Source organism: Taudactylus pleione, unplaced genomic scaffold (assembly GCF_031769625.1).
Source record: "Taudactylus pleione unplaced genomic scaffold, aTauple2 ptg000760l, whole genome shotgun sequence".
In the NCBI taxonomy this organism is placed as follows: Eukaryota; Metazoa; Chordata; class Amphibia; order Anura; family Myobatrachidae; genus Taudactylus; species Taudactylus pleione.
The window spans coordinates 1603691-1627264 of NW_028285162.1; the positions used below are offsets into that span (position 1 = coordinate 1603691).

A 23574-nucleotide genomic window follows, 5' to 3' on the forward strand; every position below is an offset into this window, starting at 1 on the left:
TGTTACTCACTGTTCCACTCCGTCCTGCTCCGTTTTGTGATGCTGCACCTCAGCCTTCGACACTCTCCAGACAGGCTGTCAGTCAACAAGGAGGGGGAGGAGGCAGGGCGGCTCCACTGCTGATGTTGCTTCCTCCTCTCAATCTTCCAGCAGCACTCTCTCAGCTCCCAGGCTGTCAGTCACCTTGAAGGGGCAGTCTTGGAGGCGGCCCCCGGCTGACGTGGCTTCCGTTCGGCAGTGTACTCTCAACTCCCAGGCTGTTTAGGGTCCCGTCTCTCCTCTGCTGACTGCGAGGAGGCTCTGCAGCATGCCCGGTGAGTTCCGGTTCCTGCTCTCCCCAGGCATCTACTGTTTGCTCCAGCAAGCGCAGCGCTGTGTTCCCGCTGCCCGCTTGCCTCAGACTCTCCCCTCAGGCTGCTCAGCTTCCCGCTCCCCCTGCGGCAGCACTCTTTATATAACTAGCGGTCGCGTGCGGGGCCGCTTCCCGCCGACCGCACGCGCCGCTCTTTTCTCCTGCCCCTTGTATGAGTCCGGAGGGAGAGGGGTTCTCCCCTCTGTAAATAACTGGTCTGTCCCGCTCCTGGCCGCGTGCCCACTGGCTCCATCAATGTCCGGAGTGGGCAGCGGGCTCCATTGTTTCCCCATGGGGGGGGGGGTTACCATATGCGAATACACTGGACTTTTGGATGTATATACTGTGTGAACACATGAATAAATAGACTGGCAGCTCCCTTTCATAAAAACAATTTGAATATATCAACTTGCATCTCTGCTTATTCAACTTGGGGTAATTATATAAGTTGTTGTTAACCATACTGTCCATGCCTCTTCCCCAGTGTACATATAAATACTATTTTAGATTTTATGCCAACCTACATAGATTAAGTGCTAAATTAAACAGTGACATTTTGGGGGTATCACACGTCTGTTCTGCACACTCTCCACAACCAGAGTGAAAATGGCGCCATGATCACCGGGACCTTTATAGAATCCAAAACCCATGAGAATCCGACAGTGGGAGGATGATGTTTTGCCTCGTTTTTGGATCCGATTGAGGTGGGAAAACCCAAGCCGGACTCTGATACGAGCTCGGATTGCGAAGTTCGGGCAGGTCCGGTTCTCTGAGAACCAGACCCGCTCATCTCTAGCAGTCACCATTTTAGGTCTGTGCACTTCTGCTCTGTGACTAGTGAGGCTTGGTATATACCTGCTGAACACTGTACATTGCTATTGTGCTCTGCTTTGTTTTGCCTGTCTCAACAAAGTGTGTTTATCCTACATTCTATCCTGCATTATGTGGTGATGGATCCCTATCGCTATAGAGTTCTGCTAGTCTATGCTGGGGCTAAGGTGCTGAAGGAGAGGGCCCAGCAAAGGAGGAGAGCATGCTGGATAAAGGAGTGGCTGCTGCAGAGGGATACTTGCTCTCACATGTCCCTGCTGCTGGAGATTCAGGAGAACAATCCGGATGACTACCGTAACTTCCTGCGATGGATGATGACACTTTCCAGGACTTGCTGCATCTGGTGACTCCCTATATCCGGAGGCAGGATACTAAGCTGCGGAGGGCAATCCTTGCTGAGGAGAGGCTGGTGGCTACCCTGAGGTACCCTCAGGAATGTCCCCGGCTGACCTGAAGTTTGGGTCCCTCATCTCCCCTTCAAGCTTTGGGCCTCATCATCCCGGAGACCTGCAAAGCTATTGTGAAAGTGCTGCAGTACCAGTTTTGTAAGGAAAGAAAAAACACACTACACATTTATTCTGAATGAAAACAAAAATTATTAATATACTTTTTTTTGTAGAAAATAGTTGTTTAAAAACTCTTTTTAGAACAGTTAAATCTTTGCTGCCAACATGGCTGCATATAATCAAATTGTCTTTATGAAAATAATCTAAAATTTACATTCCAAACATGGAACAAACAATTATTAAAATACATATTTATTTTAATTTCTATGCATATATAATGGCAATTATCAACAAGATTTATCAGTCCCAATAGCTAGTCTGCTCTATGGTAGATGGTGGGTCTGGTGCCTATGTGAATAAGTCGAGGAACACATGGCGCAAGTCCAGATTGTGGCCCCGGCTTCCAACAATCTGCCCTTACTCCATGTGTTTAGTGACCATGTCCAATCAGCGTCGTCACCACCATATACCATAGAGTAGCTATTGGGAAAGCTAAAACTTGTTGATAATTGTATAACAACATAAAATAAAACTTTTAAAGGTTTTAAAACCCAGGAAGCTTCTCCTCAGATTCCAAAAGGGCGCTATAAATAGCCTCGCCTGAGGTAGACAGGTTAGTGGGTGGGGGAGTAGGTTGTGACTGGGTCGGAGGTATCACAGAGGTGGGAGGGGCAGGTGAGTAGGGATGAGGGTCAGCTATGTAGGTGTGGGGAGATAAATTATTTCTGCGCCCCCTGATCACCAAATCATACAGCAGATGCTCAAATTCAAGCTGCATGTCATTCTGCCTCATGGAGCTACTTATGTGGATAGTAAGGTGATCAAAGTGGTTGGGGGCCCTTTTTAAGACCTCTACAGCCTGCTTCAAGAAGTCGTCTGAAGGCTGCGAGGTCTGCGGCTGCTTTCTTCCCTGCCTACGTCTTCTTTTCTGGGTAGCAGTTGGTGGTGGAGATGGAGGCAGTGATGCCTCCCCTTCACTTTCTCCAATCAGACTCAAGTCAGCAGTCCCCACCAAATCCAGTTCTTGTGTGGGAGTCTGTAAAGAAAAAAAATCAACAAATAAAATTATGTTTTAACCAATATTTTCATATTTTTTTCGTTTCCTACAACCGTGGATGAGTGTACAACCATCGCTGAAGAATTTGAAAGGCGTTGGAATTTCCCTAACTGCGGGGGAGCCATCGATGGGAAACATATCTGCATCACCACACCTACTAACAATGGATCCTACTATTATAACCATAAGGGATACTTCAGTATCGTTCTCATGGCGCATTACACGAGAATATCATGAGCCATATGCACAAAGGGGCCTGACCAGAGATAAGCTGATCTACAATTACAGGCTTTCCAGGGCACGCCGTATTGTGGAGAATGCCTTTTTAATACTTAGCGACCAGTTCCACATTTTCCACCCCTCCATAAACCTGCATGTGGACAAAATTGACTGGGTCGTCTTGGCTTGCTGTATCCTGCAAAACTTTCTCAGGCGCAAAACCACCCAACAAAGGGCATCAGGCACAGCTATGCCAGACGACCCTGACAATACTATGAAGAAGCAGCCAGTCTTCAAAATACTATGTACCATTGTCATAAGCACATGGTTCAACGAGGGAAAGTGGAAAACCACATAGCAGCAGTCATATTGGTTTCACAAATCTACACAGCAGCAAGATTTACTGTATAAAACAATTACCATCTGATTTTAACCTGAAACATACACATTACAAATGACTATGGCCCTGATTCAGAGCCGAACGCTCTGAGCAGAGCGCTCGCTCTGAATCAGGGCCCACCTCCATTAATATGGAGCGTCGTCCTGGACGCTCGTATAGCTGTGGGTCACCACCCACAGCATATACGAGTGTGCAGGATGATGGTCGCGATGGTCTTGACCATCGCCACTGCGAGCAACAGCCTGCGGCTGAGTTTTTCAACCGCAAGGCCAGGAGTGATTTTGGCTCTATCAGAGTGATCACTAGTGATGTCAGTGGGGCCAGCTTCAGACGGTAGGCGTTTCCTTGGGAACGCCTCCGTCTGGCAGGCACGCCCACCAAAGGGGGCGTGCTGTCAGTCAACATCGACAGCACGCCCCCTTTGATGAGACACTACGAGCGAAGGAAAGTCCTTCGCTCGTCGCGCATGCGCACGACGGAGCTCCCTCCGTCGTGCGCATGCGCAGTGCAGACCATCGACCCACTTGCGAGTGGACAGCATCAGGGCCTATATCTTGATATATTTCAGACAAAGACTCCAATATAGAGTACTACTGTTTGCCTGCAGCTTCACTCCCAAGGATGTCTGTTAATGCTCAGTGGAACAAATTTTACAAAGACAGTAGTGGCATCTAATATTGTGATGTATATTTTATATTGTAGACCTTGATCACAAAATGTCTTTGTAAATAATATTGTCAGAGTCTGTATTTGTTGTGGACCCGGGGTGGAAACAGGAGCAGACATAGGTTTAAACTGAAAGGTGGGTTGTTTAATGTGACTGTTTGTAGATATGAATAAAGATAAACTAAAGTCCAGTAATAAACAAACTGATATATGTGGCTAAAGGGAGCTGCAGTGAATGGGAGTAACAAATGTCCAGATCAATGGCAGAGATGAATCCATATGAACTGCGGGAGTGAAGTGGAAATCCTGGTTTGCTGAATAGTGGCTGAAGGGGATATCCAGTGATGCTGGCTGAAATGGAGATCCAGAAATGCTGTGATGCGTGAACTGAGGAGACAGGTTCAGGCAGGAGTGGGTTAACTGGGGAGACAGGTTCAGGCAGGAGTGAGTCTGGTGGAAGGCACAGGACTGATCTCAGCAGTGTGCAAGGCTAGGCAGAGTGGTGCAGGCTATGCAGGGAGCCAGAGACCAACAAGGAGCTAGGGCTAGCACCAGAACACAAGCCTAGGTTACAGGAGTGTAGAGAATGCTCTCTCACAGCTACGCTGTGAACACGTTGCACTGGTAACTACAGGGAGCTCAAAACACCCTTAAGTACCCAGTAGCGGAACGTGATAGGCCAGAGAGCAGGTGACTTACAGATGATTGGCCTGCTATGTCACATGGCCAAAGACAACATGGTGGCGCCCAGACACCTGTGACACAGAGATGCCACTAGACTTACGCTTGCCAGGATGGTCCAATGCTGGCAGACCTCTGTGTACAGCCAATGCCAGTCTCCACATGCCAGCTCCCCAGACAGAAGGAGTGCGCCACAGCGCCCTCACCGGTATTGACCGCAAATCTCCATGCCGCGAACCCTGGTCGTTACAAATATTTCCAGTTTTTCCTTCCTGCCTTTTTGATAAAGCCGCTGTTAGCGGTGCAACGCGTTAAAGGGAACACGATTGCTTTACTTGTGCACCCCCACATCTTTGGAGCTGTTGCTTGCTGTCCCGTGGAGTCACATATACCGGCCCTGCTATTTTGAACTGCCGGATAGCTGACACCCCTGACGTGACTCACTCGTTTCGCGTGGTGTAGGATTGCCTTTTTACTACACAGCATATTCCGGCTGTGAGGACACGGCTCACACTGGTGCGGCACGGACACATCCACAGGAGAGGACGGGTACTAGCACTGACCGCAAGGTCATTCTACAGCTGGTAGGAACAGCGATTTTACTGTGCTGCCGGAGGATATATCTATTGCGGCAGTGAACAAACCTGTCTACCTGAGAAAACATTGCGGGTATGTGCAATATATGTGGACATTTCATCAGCTAACTATAGCCACCATTTGTCCTGATTTATCCATCTAGCAGAGCCACTATTGTTTCATCTATAGTGTGGCCTATTAACATTATGTACATACATTACGGTTCTACAGTGACCTTATTTTTATGTAGGAGGGACTATTTAGTCATTTTATCTACTACCTATTCGTTATTTTTTTATTATTGTATCCAGTGGTATTGTGATACTATGTATTTATTTTAGTAGTTTTCTATGCTACTTCAGACATTTATCTTTTAGTATTAGCATACTATTGTGTATCATTGTATATTAAAAGTGATCCATTACACTATTCTGATTCTATGTGTGTTTGTGCTGCGCTTTCCACCTAAAATCCCTTTTTTTTTAGACTTCTGCGTACAGTCAATGCCAGTCTCCACATGCCAGCTCCCCCGACAGAAGGAGCGCGCCACAGCGCCCTCACCGGAAAGGACCGCAAACCTCCACGCCGCGAAACCCTGGTGTTACAAATATTTCCAGTTTTTCCTTCAGGGATTAACACAAAAAATGCTTGGGGCTACTAACTCATGAGCAAGCCACTTAACCTACAGTACCACTAAAAGGATGCAAGTAACATGAGCATCGACTCTATGGTATGAGATTTCAAGGGGCTTCATTTTTTTTATTTTCCCTGGGTGCCATTAACCCTAGTTACACCTCTGATGGTGAATAAGGAAATATACTGTAACAGTATGTACTTGTCTGTAGATTTTGATGAGATATTTTTATGGTTTTCATCATGTTAATTTTCTTAGGGCAGTGGTGTTTAACTCAAATCCTCAAGTACCCCCTATAGGTCAAGTTTTTACTATTTATGTCTGTGGAAACAGGTAGAATAAAGACTGACCAAGCAAAATAGAATAACTCATATCTGCAAAATTAAACATACCCTGATATTCCTCACAGCCACTAATGATGGGAGTTTAAGATGCGCTGACAGATTTAGGGGTCAATCCAATTAGCTGTGATGAACATGCGGGTGCGAGTCATCTCGCAAACAACCGCACTTTATGGCAGCCTGAACTCACACAAAATTGTGTGAATTCGGGCTCAGGGCAGGCAGTGAGGGGGGCGAAATGAGGTGCCGTTTGTGGCATTTAACACCATGGCAATGGAAACTCGCACCCTTCATGGCTAATTGGATTGACCCTTTTGAGCCGTGTGCTCTAGCTCAACTCTTAATTGCAATGTAAGTATAAAGCTGACCAGTATTTTCCTTGCATGAAAAAAAGTTATCGAATTTGCTCCTATTGTTTATTTTTTTATGCTTTGCTACCAACTGTGCATCAACTCAACTATGTGTAAGAAAAGATGGTTGACAGTAACCATTTCGACATTCATAATGTTGACACCACAATGTCGACATGGGCAAACGCTTGAAATGAATAATGTTGACAGGTTCTCAGTGTCAACATCCAAACTGTCACCATGTGAAATGTTGACATTTCGAGGATGTCGAGGTTTAGGGTTAGGCTGAAGGGGGAGGGTGGGTTAGGGTTAGGCACTAGAGGGAGAGATTAGGGTTAGGTATAATAGGTTTAATACTAACCAGAGTGCTCAAGCATCAGAGGTCTAATAGGGAAGTGCGCTGCATGTGACCTCTGGGACCCAAAAGAAGACTCTTCAGCAGCAGCAGGGAAAAGTTGGAGAAGTTAAAATACCACTAGACCACCAGGGACAGTTTATTGACAAATCATCATGTCGACATTTCATCCATGGAGATATGATAAATGTGAACAGTTTGGCCATGCCGACATTCACATGTCGACCTGATGACTGTCTGCATGATAACCGTTGACAATTCATAACACACCCATAAGAATAGTATGGTAGCCCAACAAGCAATGCCATTGTGAAAACTACAAAATCTAATCTTGATTTGCCTCCTGCAGCTTCCAGCTTCCTCCTTTCCTGGGCAATGTGGGCAAGAGGTATATCTGTGCTCCGATTGTTAGAGTGACTATGTGATTTTGCTCAGTCATAGCACAACAGTGGTTGCTGAAAAGTCACTACCTGATCTGGAAACTCCTCAGCATTGCAGCACACCATGATATTAGAGGGGAAAGAATGTGCGCCAACCAGCCAGCCCACCAGCAAGTTATTTTTATTATCCTTTATTTATATGGTGCCACAAGGGATCTGCAGATCCTTACAAAGTACATAAGCAGAGACAGAACTAACAAAACAAGAAAAAAAGTGGAAAATACTTACAGTACAAAGCAATGCATAACATGGGCTACACGATACAGTATGTAAACATGGCTGTATCAGCAGTCATAATATCCACAAAAGCAGCACTAGCTGAACCCAAAGGTTTGGTTTTGTTGTTAACGGTGGGGAGGAGATGATGAGATAAGTGAGGGTGATACAGGCATGTGAGGGAGGAAGGCCCTGATTGTGATACCTGTAGAAATTTAGAAACTTTCTTGTTAAATTTAGCGGCATATTCAATTAGATGCGAAAAGCCATTTTCTGCGGAAAAGTATCGCGGATGACATCATTTCGCCAGATGAAAACTTATCTCTGTATTCAATTCCAAAGGCTTTTCACTTACGCAGAAAGTCAATGCAATGGAATAGGCGAAAAAAGATTTGCCTATGAAAGCAGGCGGAAAAAAGTGCAGAATTGCGATTTTGGGGTGCAAAGGTTGGGAAACCACTCTGCACCCTTGGGACAGCCCCCCAAAGGTTAACTGCGTAAAAAAAAACTTAAAAAAAAAAAACACCCCAAAAATGACTTTGAAAAAGGGGGCGAAAAAGTACAAAGTTGGAGTAAAAACTTAAAAAGTAGCAAAGTAGACTTTTGGGGGGTCTTGCAGGTGCCTGTTGAAGGTGCGTTTTAACGTTTTTTAAAAGTTCACTTTTGCAAATTTTAAATGTTCATGTACCCCAAATTTGCTGGGACTAGTTATTTTCTCAAAAAACCCCAGCTATATGCTATTCTTCACCATTCTGCAAAGATGCTAATTAGCAGCTATTGACAGCATTTAAGTACCCCAGATAGCTTCAGTAGGGCTATTCGGGGGCATCTACAATGATCCCCAATGTTAGTGCTTCTTTTGGGGGGTGTCAGGCTGATTTCCCCAAATCTGACAGCACTTTTTCCCTGTTTGAGTTTCGCCGGGTTCAGTTTTCTTTCCTTTGGAATTGAATAGGGTAAATAGCGGGGTTGCGCACCAAAAAGTTTTTGCGTCCAAAACATGCGAAGTCGGCGAAAAGTACGGCAGGCAAAACCTTTCAGACTTTTCGCGTCTAATTGAATATGCTCTTAAAATTGATGGCCCAGCTGGATAAGATCAAAGCAGTCCAATATGGGACCGGCCTGGGAGGAATATGCCCCTCTTTCCATCAGCCCAGTCTGCTCTTGATCACAGTTGATCATCAAAGAATAACTACTAAGTGGGAACATCATTGATAAAGGGTACTGTCCACTTTCAGATGAGTGTGCCTTTGAATTAATGGAAGCCAGGATCTTACCCTGTCACCAGTGGAAGCCAAGCATGTGGGGGTGTGATCCAGAGCTGGACATGAACGACTGGCATCAGGTCGATATGACTTGCACCTCGATAAGAGCATTATATGCTGATGTCCTTTTTTCATGATTCAGATATGCCTCATCCTTGCACTTACATAAACAAGGATGAGCCCTATATACAGCAAACAATGCATTCAAAAAATTAGTGCCATCACTGCAGGATACAAATGCTGCTGCGTGTGGTTCAGATGGGCCCTGCTAGTTTGTTGCTCCATGCGCCATATAGCGCGCCATGCATCTCGCACCATACGGTACACCTTAAGTCGCGCCATTCATCGTAACTGAATGTACCGTGTCGCTGGAAAAAGTAATTGAGTGTGATACAATGTTTTGTCCACCAGGTGTCGCATTTCCTAAACTACACTGTGCATGCGTAAGATAGCCAATGCATTTTCTGTATCACTTCCCGATGATTGGCTGACAGAATCCGTGATTCGGTATGCTATAGTACAGCGTTTTCATCATGGAATCAGAGCTGTATGAGAATGTGTAATAAAAAAATAAAATCATTACTGTACAGTACAGTATGTGTGTGAGTCCTGTACTTTTAAAAAATATATATTTTCTTTATACAATATTTGTAGTTCAGCCGCCAATTACTGTCTGGTCATAAACTACAGCACAGTATGTATTGTACGAGATTCTGAGACAGGCTGGGATTTTTAGTCTCACTGAAAACGGACACTGCAGTATCAACCCCACGCAACTACTGTATGCAGTAATAAGATAAAAGTCTGCGTCTGGTGCAAAACAGCCATGGGCATTGATCAATGTGATTTTATAATCAATATCTATGAATATAATTTTATCTACAATAAACTGTACTGAATTTTTTTCTGTAAGTTTCACACTGCACTGCCAAGTTTAACTTTAATGTATAGTGTCCGTGGCTTAGTGGTTAAGGTATATGCTTCACATAACCTTCACCTGGGGTTTGAATAATGTTAAGGGGGATTGAGTTATTTAATTCTGTTCTTGGTCCTCTCCTATTCTCCCTCTATACTTCCTCTCTAGGTGAACTCATCAGCTCTTTTGACCTCCATTATCATCTCTATGCTGATGATACTCAAATCTACCTTTCCTCCCCTAATCTCTCCCCCTCTCTTCTGACTCGTATTGCCAACTGTCTCTCTGCTATCTCTTCCTGGATGTCCCAGCGATTTCTTAAACTTAATATGTCTAAGACAGAGCTAATCGTCTTCCCACCCTCCCACATCACCTCACTTCCCACTATTTCTTTATCAATTGATGGAATACCTATCTCATCTAGTCCTAAGGTGCGCTGTCTTGGAGTTATCCTGGACTCATCCCTCTCCTTCAAACCACATATTCAGAACCTTTCACAGTCTTGTCATTTCCATCTCAAACATATTTCTAAGATCAGACCCTATCTCACCCAGGATGCTACTAAAACACTTATACACTCACTGGTCATCTCCAGATTGGACTATTGTAACCTCATCCTATCTGGCCTCCCCAAATCCCATCTCTCTCCTCTCCAGTCTATCCTTAATGCTGCTGCACGGCTTATCTTCCTCTCCAAATGCTCTACATCTGCCTCCCCTCTCCTACAAGCCCTCCACTGGCTCCCCTTCCCTTTTAGAACCCAATTTAAGGTTCTCACGCTCGCTCACAAAGCCCTCACCCAATCTTCTCCCATATACATCTCTGATCTCATCTCCCTTCACGCTCCTCTCCGCCCTCTTTGTTCAACTAATGCACGCCACCTTTCATGCCAGCTGATTACTTCCTCCCACTCCCGCCTCCAAGATTTTGCCTGCACTGCTCCCCACCTCTGGAACTCTCTCCCACTTCCCATCAGACTCTCCACATGTTTGCAATCCTTCAAACTGGCTCTCAAGACCCACTACTTCATCAAAGCCTTCCAGCTATCATTCTAACTCCCTGCTACATGCTTCTTCCTCCCCATCTACCCCATCTGTATCAACCCAGTTTGTCTTCCCCCACCTTTTTAGAATGTAAGCTCTCACAAGCAGGGTCATCTATCCTCTTGTGCTTCTCCTTACTATAGTGTCATTTACTTCTTACTCACCACTAGGGCACCTAACACTTGGTTGCTTATCTGGGTGACATGGTCGCTAATGTAGCAATATATATTATCCATGTCCTGTATTGTATTGTTCTGTAAGTCACTTGTCTACAATTTGTTTATGTATTTTGTAAGGCGATGTGGAACACTTGTGGCGCCATATAAATAAATGATAATAATAATAATTATTATTTGAATCCATATTATTTTATCTACCATGCATACAGTACATTATTTATTATTTAAAGTTTAAGTTCACCCTTCATGTCTATGCAAGGTCACAGAAATTTAGCTTGGACGCTATGGACATGCTCGATACAGTAGCTTTCAATAGCGCTAGATGAATTCATGTTGACTAGTATTATTGGGGTTCAGAGTCGCACCCACAGCTTTCAATAAGATGAGATGAACTCCTATTCACTAATGGTGGGGTACTATATTGAAGGCACTACATTGCTCCACAACTCCCCCTCCACACTGCAATGACACACCCCCATACAGTTATTGGGTCCAGTCGCTTGTCTCAGGTTTCAGACGCTTGTTGGGGTTCAGAGGCTCAGACAGTGCTCAGATGCACGCACAGCTTTCAATGAGACGGGATGAATTCCTGTTCACTAATGGTGGGGTTATGTGCTTACATGTACTAGAATAATATTTTGAAAGGAAGACATATTTTTATTATTATTATCATTATTATTATTACCATGTAACTTCAGGGCTTGTTCTGCATTTCCCCCACCAGGATTCACTAGATACATCTTACAGTACAGGCAAAGTTTGTGAAAACCCTTATGGCCTAGTGGTTACAGCATAATAATAATAATAATAATAATAATAAAAATGTGTCTGCCTTTCGAAATATTAAACTAGTACATGTAAACACAGTACCCTACCATTAGTGAACATTAATTAATCCCATCTCATTGCAAGCTGTGCGTGCTTCTCAGCAATGAACCCCAACACACTGTGGGTATGTCTGAAACCTGACACGTGTGCCTGCACCCCATTACTGTATGGGTGTGAGTCACTGCAGGGTGGGAGGAGTTGTGGAGCAATGTAGTGCCTTCAATGCAGTACCACAACATTATTCAACAGGAATTCATGTGGGCTTATTGTAGCAAGGTCGGGGAACTGGTACCGTCTCCTGGGGTAGATGGCACTGCACAGCAGCTGAGAAATCACACAAAGTCCACTGCTCTGGTGCAACTAGTCTCCGCCAGTTTTATTAGGCAAACAAACAAAATAAACAGAAATAAACACCTTTCCATCTGGCACTAACTATACAGAAATGATCCTAGCTCACTAATAAACAAAGTATTAGACAGGTTTTTCAGGTTTAATTTACCTGCTTTCATCAACGTGATTCTCACACAGAGACACGCAAGTCTGTCCTTTCCCCAGGCAATGTCTCTCTGTAATGATCAGCCTCACAGCACTAAAAAACAGCCACACAGCTGAAAACCCTAATTAGCCTCCTGTGAAGCTAATAACCCATAAAACTCCTAACACAAACACCTTCCTGAGGTTTCAAAAGACATAGGTCAGGAATCTAGGGCAAATATACCTGCCTTTCACTATGATGCCAGTGATCTTGTAAAACTGAGGTTGCTTTTGAGTCCCTGAACCCCAACACCCGTGGGTGCGTCTGAAAACTGACAAGTGTGGATGGACCCATCCCGCAACTGTACTGTATAAAAAAATATATAGAGGAATGAATCTAAGATAATCAGGATTATGAAATAATATCAATCTATGGTGGGATTTGAAGCCTAGACCACTGGTATGTAAAACAATCACTCTAACCACTAGGCCAGTGGTTCCCAAACGTTATTGAATTACGACACCCTAGAGTATCAGCACTGTTTACATGGCACCCCTAAGCCAAAAGTTTGTTATTAAGAAATTCAGAAATGTAGTGTAGTGAAGTAAATTGTGCTTACCTGTCATCCTTATGTTCAGTTATGTGGTGGTGGGCAGGTTTGTTTGTCCACACATTTACATTACATTGACCATAAATAATTTGATTTGGTGCTGGCCCACCAACCTGAGACACCTCTGCAAGTGTCCCGAGGCACCCCAGGGTGCCACGGCGCACAGTTTGGGAACCACTGCACTAGGCCATAAGGGTTACTTTGCACAGCTGTAAGCTGACAGATTTTCAGTAGCATCTCATTAATGTATCGGTTATACCTCCATAACACCACGGTAATTGCACTACTGTTCAGTAGTGTATGTGTACTGATTTGCGTCCCATTCAATGAGCTTCTACTATATTTTTAAAAAGATTGGTTGTGCAAACATACAACATGCAAATACTGTACACTGCAGTAGTGTCCTTGTCAGGGATCTCCATCCACTTCTACAGCATGGTATTCAGTAGTTCAAATATCATCAGTGTAGTACTCGGATTGTCTTCCATTGTAGAACGTCACAGGGTGCCACATTAAAGCCATCACGCAACTTTACAAGGCGTGACTCAGAAGCCTGAATGCCGCGCTATGAGCAACAAACTAGCTGGACCCATCTGTAGTGCAATACAGGGCTGCCATCAAAATTATGGGGCCCAAGACGGACAAAATAGACAGCCCCCTCCCTGCTACCTTATCCTAACACAAAATATTTTTAGTCAGATATTTTGCCCCCCAAAAAATCAAACCTGCCACCATGTCAAGGTAGACTTTTATGGCAGGCCCCTAACCACCCTCATTAAATTAAACCTTTAAACAAATAGTGGTTTTTTGAAACTACAGTGTGTCCCTATGGCCACCCTTCTGTCTGTCCTGTTGCAGCCAGCACCCTACTGTCTCTCCAGCCCTGCAGTGTCTTCCTAGCCCCAGTCAGCACCCTACTGTCTCTCCAGCCCTGCAGTGTCTTCCTAGCCCCAGTCAGCACCCTACTGTCTCTCCAGCCCTGCAGTGTCTTCCTAGCCCCAGTCAGCACCCTACTGTCTCTCCAGCCCTGCAGTGTCTTCCTAGCCCCAGTCAGCACCCTACTGTCTCTCCAGCCCTGCAGTGTCTCTCTAGCCCCAGCCAGCACCCTTCTATCTCTCTGCTGGTTGTTGCTTTGGAGGGGGGACCCAATTTAAATTTTTTGGGATTCCTTTCCGGGGAATTCCAGCTCTGGGCTGACTAGTTTAGGGGTGATTAATGTGATGGCAGGGGAACCCAACACTGAGTGCACCCCCTTCTATCGTAAAGTTTTTTTTAACTGTGTTAAACTATTTTGTAAAAAATAAAAGTAACCAAAAGTTTTTATTTTTTAAATGATCAAACTATGGAAATAACAGCTATTTAATCCTTATTCAGTATAATTTTATTAACAAATCTGCATAATTGTTAATAGAAATTAAACTGAATCTGGTTACAGAGCTATTATTGACATAATCTGATAATAATCAACCATTTGGGGACATTTTTGGAAAAATGATTTGCCAGTTAGGTGGTTAATGATGTCTTTATAACAGTGCAGACAGGGGAGGCAGAGCCTCCCCTGTCATAATGATTACAAATAAATAATACAAAAGAAGATATTTATAACACAGATTCTGTGTCATAAATATCTGCTTTGCATTATTCTATCTCTAGTTGAAATCAGTCAGGAGTCAGCGAGAGCACTGCCTCTCATGGACAATAGAAAAGCAGGGGAAGCAAGGGGTAGGGCCATGCCACAGGCTGTAAAAGCCCATTTAAAATAAAGGGCAAAGCGGCACCTATAGAAGTGCCTCATTGACAGGGATGTGCTTTCAGCCCACATGAAAGCACGCCCCTATCAGTCAGGCAGATGTGGATGGACAGTGGATCCATCACTAGGTTGGTAATGGGCATATGTGGTGGGGACACGGCACAGGTGTGGGCGTTAGTGGCGGCGGGACCCGGCGAAGATAGCAGGCATGGTGGCAAGCCTGGATCCAAGAGGATCCAGTCCCTGCCAGCCATTATGCAGAGGTTCCAATTTAAAACTTGGGACCTCATTTTTGAAACTCAAGATAGCCACCGCGCGCCAATTACAGCTCACCACATCATCGCCCCTCCCCCTCTGGCTGGCTTATATACGTCAGCACGAGGCAGAGGCTGACAGTCCGATGGTGGGGTAGGAGCATGCAAGAGCGCCCGAAGATAGAAGACGCCATGAGCCCTGGAGAGGCGACGGCCATGCAAAAGAGCTTAAAGGCTGCCGTCCCCCAGGTGAAGACACCATATAATAAATGTTTATTAAAAACTGTCTTGTATTTATTTTAATATTTTCTTTACAAGTAGACTACAGGTGCCAGCAGGTCCTTAATGTCCGGGCATTTAGGCACTTATAGTTCTCCAAGTTCCACAATGCTTGGACCGGCTTGCTGGGACCTGTAGGCAGCCTGTAAATAACAATATTATCATACCATGAACCCCGCACCTACCGCCACCAAGGGTGCGGGGCATAGCACTGGGCTTTCTATGCAATTAACCGGCTTACTGGGTTTTTTTTTTTATATTTTTAAAAAAAGACATAGTGGAATAAAAGCATACATCCTTAGTGCAAAAATGCAAAATCACAAAATATATAACAACATAGGAAGTGGAGAAATATATACTTTTTAGATGCACTGTTATTATATTCAAGAAAAGAAATTACTAACATCTGGATCCATTAGATATATATCATATACACATAGTGTAGATGTCTAAGAACAGCCAGTGTTCCCAATATTGGTATCCAGAAAATATTATATATAAGGAAAGATTTCTCCCCATTTATTCAATTTTGCAATAGCATATAAACAGATAAAACACAAAAATACATATAGGAAAGATAAACAAAAGCTTTGGGGGGACAGGGGAGATACATTGGGAAAGAGGGACATAGGGTAATTTAGAAAAGAAAAATGTCTAAAGATTTTTTTCCATAAATACTATCAACCTATCACTGTAGTCTTTGATATAGATACCAATTAGTAGATTTGAAAAGCTTTAGAATTTGTTCCTGAGAAGAGGGATCAAGGGTTTCAATATAAGGCTCCCATTTTTTATAAAGGCACAACACTCCAGATTCAATATCAGGTAGAGAACATTGTCGCTCCAAGTAAAGCGTACGCATAAGGGCTATAATTACATGTTCCAGTTGTGGGGGGGAACGCTCTAGCCACTTATTAAGTTACAATAACAGTGATTAGAGGAACTGTATAAGTTGTTTATAGGAAGATTCCATCTCCCGCAACGAGAAATTAGCACACAAAAAAGCAACTGGATCTAATCGCAACTGAGTCTGAAAGTTTCATGCATAAAAACAATTATTTTGTTCCAAAATGTTTGTATTTTTGAACAAAACCAAAAATTGTGAAAGAATAAAGCATCAGGAGCACAACATTCAGGGTAATGACCTGTCTCCTCTACAACCATATGTTTGCATTGTCCCTGTGATATGTATGCCCTTTGAATAGTACGGATATGGACTTCCTGCAGTTGAGCAGAACGCAAATATCGAAGGGTAAGTTCCAACCAAGATAAAATATCAGAGGGAATAGTAACAATTGTACAGTCAGAAGACCATTTAGATATGGTTGCTTTCCAATTTTTTTCTAAATCAGAGGGGATCAAATCCCAATATAATAATCGAGTTTTATAGGGAAGGGAGTAGACAAATTGCAGTAGTAATAGTACATAAGCCTGAGGTAATGATTGTACATAATGTCGAAGTAGTAAATACATGTAGAACTGTTTGTTATCCACACCATATTTGATAACCAAATCCTGAAAGGAGAGCAGACCACCCTCCGGATCAAAGACATCCTTGATTTTCATAATACCCCTAGTCTGCCAGGCTAGAAAATTCAAGTTTTCCAGTGCTGGTTGAAAGCCGGGGTTTCCACAAAAAGTAATGTAAGGAGACGACAATGGATTTCTGTGCAAAGATTTATTAATGACCCACCACGACAAATATGTGTCTGAATAAAATATTTTGCATAACTAGCGAGGGAAGAGAACTTCTAGGAGAATGCAGGACTGCACCAGGTGCATAGAGGGAAAATAATGACAATTCAACAGCCAGATTGATATAAGAAGAAGCCAGTCTGATATATACCGGAAATGTATTGCGCGGTACATCTGGAACAGCTAATCCTCCATCCTTTCTTTGTAATTACATTTTAACAAGCCATAAAAAGGTAGAGATAATTTTATTTCATGCTGCAATATCTGACTGTGACATATTTATGGGTATCAGTTGAATAATATATGATATTTTGGGAAATATAATACTTTTGATAACTGCAACACGGCCTAACAAAGATAACAGGAGAGAACTCCACGTTTGCAAACAGGATGAGATTTTCCGTATAGTATCAGTGTAATTTGCTGTATATAAATTGTCACACGTCCCCGCAGAGACCCCAGAACCAGACCCCATTACTCACCTTTGTGGGCACTCACCCACGGCGTCTTTGGCACTTACATAGTGCGGCAGCAGCTCCCTCCTCTCCGGCTGGCTCTGTCAGAATCATCTCTCCTGCACCCACAGTCTGCTCCGGCTCCGGCGTCTGTGGGGTTAGACTGCAGCACTCCGGTCATGGGCGCAGACATGTTGGATTTGCCCACGTGACTCCGCCTACACCAATCAGCATCCAGCAACCTCAATAAAAGGATTTCTTTTGCAGTAACTAGTTGCCAGTGCAACAGGACTCTTAGCCTAGTCTAGTGAGCTCCCTTACTGTGCTCCATATAGCATTCCAGCTGACTTTTCAAGTACTACATTGCTGTGTGTATCCAGCTGTCCTCCATTATACCTGGAGTCCAGCTACTCTCCGGTCCTAGCCGGAATAACAGCCGTCCTCTATTATACCTGAAGTCCAGTTACCCTCCGGCCCAAACCAGAGTTCCAGCCGTCCTCCATTATACCTGGAGTCCAGTTACTCTCTGGTCCTAGCCGGAATACCAGCCGTCCTCCATTATACCTGGAGTTCAGTACTTCCCGGTCCTAACTGGAGTACCAGTCGTCCCTCAAGTTCCACTCGTAGGATCCTCCTGTCTATTTGTTCCTTCATGCACAGGAACTTCATCAGACCCAGTCTTTTCCAGAGAGCACCCGACTCTAACCAAACAGATCCAAGACCCAACCCGGGAACACAGCCTCAATCCCCTTCGCCTGTGACATAAATCTTGCAACTTGGCTGTTATAAAAATGCTAAAATATATCAATTTCGAAGATGCTTTTTGAAACTGAGAAGAAACTGCTAGCACTTCTGGTTAAACCAGTTTTCAAACCAATGGGAGGAGCTCCGACTTAGCCCTATTAACCTTAAATCCTGAAAATGATCCAGTTGCAGTTATAATCTTAAAAATGACAGGAATAGTTAGAAATAAAAAGTAAAACAAAGTTAGTTTTAATTAAATGCAATTAACATTGATCCCACTAAAGGCAGTTAAATTCCGAAGAGCAATGGCCAATGGTTCAATTGCAATCGCAAAGAGTAAAGGTGAGAGTGGGCATCCCTGAGGTGTGCCCTTTTGTTATAGAACTGGATCGTATAGATATCTGTTGCAAGCTATTTGTAAAGAAGGAGAGGTATAAAGTGTCTGAAGCAGTACAATAAACCCTTCTGGAAATCCAAACCGTTGCATTGATTCATATAAATGATCCCAAGAAACAAGGTCAAAAGCCTTTTCGCCATCTAGGTATAAGATATATTGTGGTTGCGAGGAGTCAGAGGAAGAAACCAACTGCATCGATGCAAGCACCTTTCGAATGTTGCAAACAGAATGTCGCCCCCAGATGAAGTCCGTCTGATCTGTACTAATAATTTTTGGGAGAATCAATTTAATTCTATTGGCCAAAATTTTTGTCATTATCTTATAATCAGTATTTAGAATTGAAATAGGGCGATATAAGTTAGGAAGTTCTAGATCTCTATCAGGTTTGGGTAAAACTTTAATAATGGCATCATTAAAATATATTGGTAGGTGGTGAGTATTAATAATAGAATTAATTGCTTCCGTGAGTGTATCACATATACGAGGAAGTAAAAGCCTATAGTACTCTCCAGTGAACCCATCAGGACCTGGGGCCTTGAAAAGTTTAATCTTTTGAATGCATCTACGAACGTCTTCCTGGGAAACAGGGGCATAAATATCTTTAACCATCTCTGGATCTAAGCAAGGTAGAGTTACATTTGACCAAAATGTGGATTTGGCTTAAGCGTCTATCCGGGGCTGCGTATACAGATTAGTATAAAAAATACGAAACACCTCTGCAATATCCTTGCTATTAGAGGTAAATGATTGATCTGGTTTGCGAACATGTTTAATATTAGAGGAGGGTTGCGATCCCTTCAGGAGATTGGAAAGCAATCTACCCACCTTATTACCATATTTATAAAATCTGAATGAACCTTGAAATGTGAGCCTGTCTCCCTGTTTTGACAATAATTCATCGAAATGCAATTTGGCTTCTGCATACTGTTGTTTTGTAACAGAAGAGGGAGAGGTTTTAAATAATTCATAAGACTCCGTCAGGGATGCCTGGGACTATTTGTAAAGTGCAAGAAGCTCTCGACGCCTTTGGGACATATAATCTATTATGCGACCTCTAATCACTGCCTTAGAAGTTTGCCAAAATGTTAATGGATCATCTTGTGCATGCTGTATATTATCAAGTCGGAACTCCTCCCAAAATGACTCAACCTTATCTCTAAACTTAGTTGATGATGCAAGTTGCAATGGGAATCTCCACTGTTTAAATGGACCTCTATCTATCATGGTGGAAACCAAAACCCAAATCAGTGCGTGATCTGAGAGGCACATTGGATCAATTCCATCTGCAGAACACTGGGAAACAGGACATCTGCCACAAAAATATAATCTATTCTTGATAGCGTACCATGCGCAGCAGACAAACATGTATATTCCTTGTCTAGGGAATGGTGTGCTCTCCATGCATCAGTAAGTTTAAGCTGATCCACAAAATGGGGAAGGCCAAGTCTAGGGATTCGGAATCTAGTATTAGTTTCCATATATCGGGAAATAAGTAAATTAAAATCACCCCCCACTATAAGGGGAAAAGACATAAAAGGATACAATTGCGTAAGTAGTTTTTGGAAAAAGGCTTAGTATATGAATTAGGCGCATATACTGTACATATAATAGTTCTTGATTGATCAATAAAGAGACCTACAATGAGGTATCTACCCTCAATCACTGTAGACATTAGTTCTACCTGCAACTGTCTCCTAGTCAAAATCAAGACGCCCCTAGCTTTTGATGTAAAAGGAACTGAAGCTAATACAGACCATCCCAAGGTATTTAGTTTAAGAATTTCTGGAGGAAGGAGGTGTGTCTCCTGCAAGAAAACAACATCTAAGTGAAGTTTTGTTAAATATAATAGTAATTTTTTCCTTTTAATAAGGCAGTGAATACCCCCTACATTCTAGGAACCTATCTTAAAAACATACAGGGAAAATCCAAATCAATGACTAGGATTCCCCAGGGGGGACCCCAAAAAGATGGAGAGGTTCAAGCCTAGAGGTAGACGAGGGGGAAAAAAGAACAAAGAAAAATGCAAGGAACCTTTAAATTATTCTAATACTAAGAATGTCTTCAACATTTCCTCTAAAGAACTAGATGAGTCCCAACTGTCCCTGTTGAGTAAAGGTCTCGTGTTAACACCCTGAGGTCACACCCTGGAGATATCACTAATTTTCTTAATTTCATCCAATCTATAGAGTGGAAACCATCATTTGCCTTTCTAATCCTTGATGTCACTGCACTATACGCCCACATCCCACATGACAAAGGTGTGGATGTTATAGCCAGGAGACTCACTAAAGATAATGACCTCGAGGTGGAACACAGAGATTTTCTTCTTCAATGCATGACTTTCATTCTTAAACACAATTATTTTCTTTTTCTCAACACTTATTTACAGGTGATGGGAACGGCCATGGAGACCAGGTTTGCGCCCAGTTACGCTAATCTATACCAGGGTGACTTTGAGGATGCCCATGTGTGGGGTGGCGGGCTGTGAACCTGGTCTTCTATGGCCCATTATATAGATGATCTTTTTATTATTTGGGATGGGAATCTTTTGTCTGCCACTTCTTTGAACACTAACTCTTACAATCTTCAATTTACTTTTTCTTATAATTCTGGTAGAGTTGACTTTTTGGATGTGAGCCTAGAGGCTCAAGGGAACCGTATTATCACCTCCAATTTTATGAAACCAGTCAATACCAACGCATATTTGCACTATAGGAGCGCCAATTTTGCTCAGTGGAAATGGAACATACCAAAGGGCCAACTGATGCGACTTCGACGTAACTGTACCAAAGTTGACACTTTCTCTACACAAGCTAGAGAGAAGGTGGAGACTTTTAGACAAAGGGGTTATCCAGACAACATACTAGAGGAAGCCTACACTGAGGTTTTGAATTTGGATCGTATGGATTTTCTTCATCCTAAAACTATCCCTGAAGACAGTATAGAACAAGGGAACAATAGAGCTTTGGCTTTTGTATGCAAATACAATAATAGCTCAAGGGAAATTAGACACATTATCTCACAAAACTAGAATTCTGAGACAGGACAACATACAATGAGATGTTATACCATCTAAGCCAATAGTCACTCCATAAAAATAAGTCTAAAAACAATCTTAGCATCAAGTCATCTTAAAATCAATAGAAACAGTAAAAACCTAACAAATACCAACTGGTTACCTCCAAAACCCACTGGATTTTTCAAATGTGGAAAACCTAAATGCACCATGTGTTCCCACATGGCTAGGCAGACCACAGAAATTTCTATACCTGGGAAGGAAGTAACATTTTCTTTGAATTCATTTATTAACTGTGACTCGAAATATGTAGTTTATCTATTGTCTTGTGATTGCGGTTTGTTTTATGTAGGCCACACAATAAGAACACTCAGAACCCGATTTATGGAGCACCAGAGAAATATCATTAACAAAAACATTCTTCATAGTGTTCCACGTCACTTCTCTACGAAACACAACAGCGATCCTACATGTTTTAGAATTATGGGACTGGAACTCATTTCTCCCACTTCAAGGGGTGGCAATAGGTTTAATATCTTGTGTAGTAGGGAAGTTTATTGGATGTCGCAGTTTAATTCACTACATCCAGATGGTTTAAATGAATCTATAGAAGTCAATTCGGTCATCTGTTAAAACTTCTATGAGCCTATTCCTTAAGTACTCTATAACCTTTTTCTAACAAACATTCTGAGACTATGAACCAGGGATCGCTTGAAATATGTGAGTTGCCATTAATATATATCTCGGATTTTCCAAGTTAAAAGTTTGAGCATGTAAAACTTAATATTAGTGTTTTTTCTTTTATCCATATTTAAAACCATTTCTGGTTTATTCAGAGATGTGCATATGATCGGTTTTATCTATGAGACTATGTTAGATTGTTTATCTATTTACTGCAATGTTGAGACACACTATAATAATTTAGAGCTTCAGTGCTTTCGGAGATAACAGCTTTGGAAATTACAACAGTTATTACTTTAAATACAATGATCCGTGTTCTGTGATACTAGTAGCGAAATAGACTCGGTATATGTAGTCTACTGGGAAGCTACTGTGTTAAAATAACATGGAACACTGATAATTGTCTCACCGTATTACAAAAACGTAAACAGACACAGAAGACTGAGTCTTGTGCCATACCTTCAATATGATTGGCGCGAACTTAGTCACGTGATCTTACCAGATGGGAGAATCCATGTGCTCTGCTATTCTGCTAATGGAAATTAAATCATGTCACTGGATCAGTCACATGATCGGAACTGCGTGAGTGCAGGAGCTGATTATGCAGCGTAATTTAACTATGTAAGTTCACTTCAATGGATTAGCATATGCTATTAAATTTATGTTTTAACACTTGGGAACAAATAGGATTGCCTACATACAATGTATAATAGATTTGATGGACGTTTTTTTCTTTTTCTTTTTTATGTAATGATTGAATACATGTGATTGTGATTTTTAATTGACAAATGGGTATTTAAGAAGGACTGTGGACTTAGATACTCATGCCTATACTCCTGAGGATGCTGGGGGACCATACTCCAGCGAAACACATTGAGGGGCTCATTCTTCACACTCCAAAAACCCACTGGATTTACTTTGGACCGTTACCAACTCCTTGGACAGGATTTTTAGGACTGCAGCATTAAAGACCTTATGTGGATCACATCTCATTTACCTTTGACACAGCACATTGGATGCTAAAGGAAATCTTGAGAATCTACTGCATGGCCACTGACTGGTAAAACTTTTTGCTGCTAATATTATCCTTTGGACACATAGAAGGGGGTACTAATCTCCAGGTGGAGCCTTTTTGGGAGTTCCATTGCACTACCCATTTTGTGCAGAGTTTTGTATTTTATATGTGTTTTTATACATGCATGCTTATTATTGCAAATCTGGATACTAAGGGCCAAATGTAATAGGTAGTCAGTTTTAGTAACAGTACAAACTCGCACTTTCTCGCACTTTTAAAAAGTGCGAGTTTGTACTGAAACTCGCAAATTCAATAGCCTGCGAACTTTTCAGCTCGAGGCTACTGCAT

General features: G+C 42.6%; 1 protein-coding gene across 1 annotated transcript in view; it reads left to right on the forward strand.

Annotated features, from left to right (window-relative positions):
• Positions 1-219: 219 nt before the first annotated feature.
• TMEM181 (transmembrane protein 181) overlaps positions 220-23574 on the forward strand; it is a 183145-nt gene continuing 159790 nt past the window's right edge. Inside the window, exon 1 of the mRNA XM_088457424.1 lies at positions 220-314. The gene's annotated coding sequence lies outside the window, so the exon portion shown is untranslated. The remainder of the gene's footprint in view (positions 315-23574) is intronic.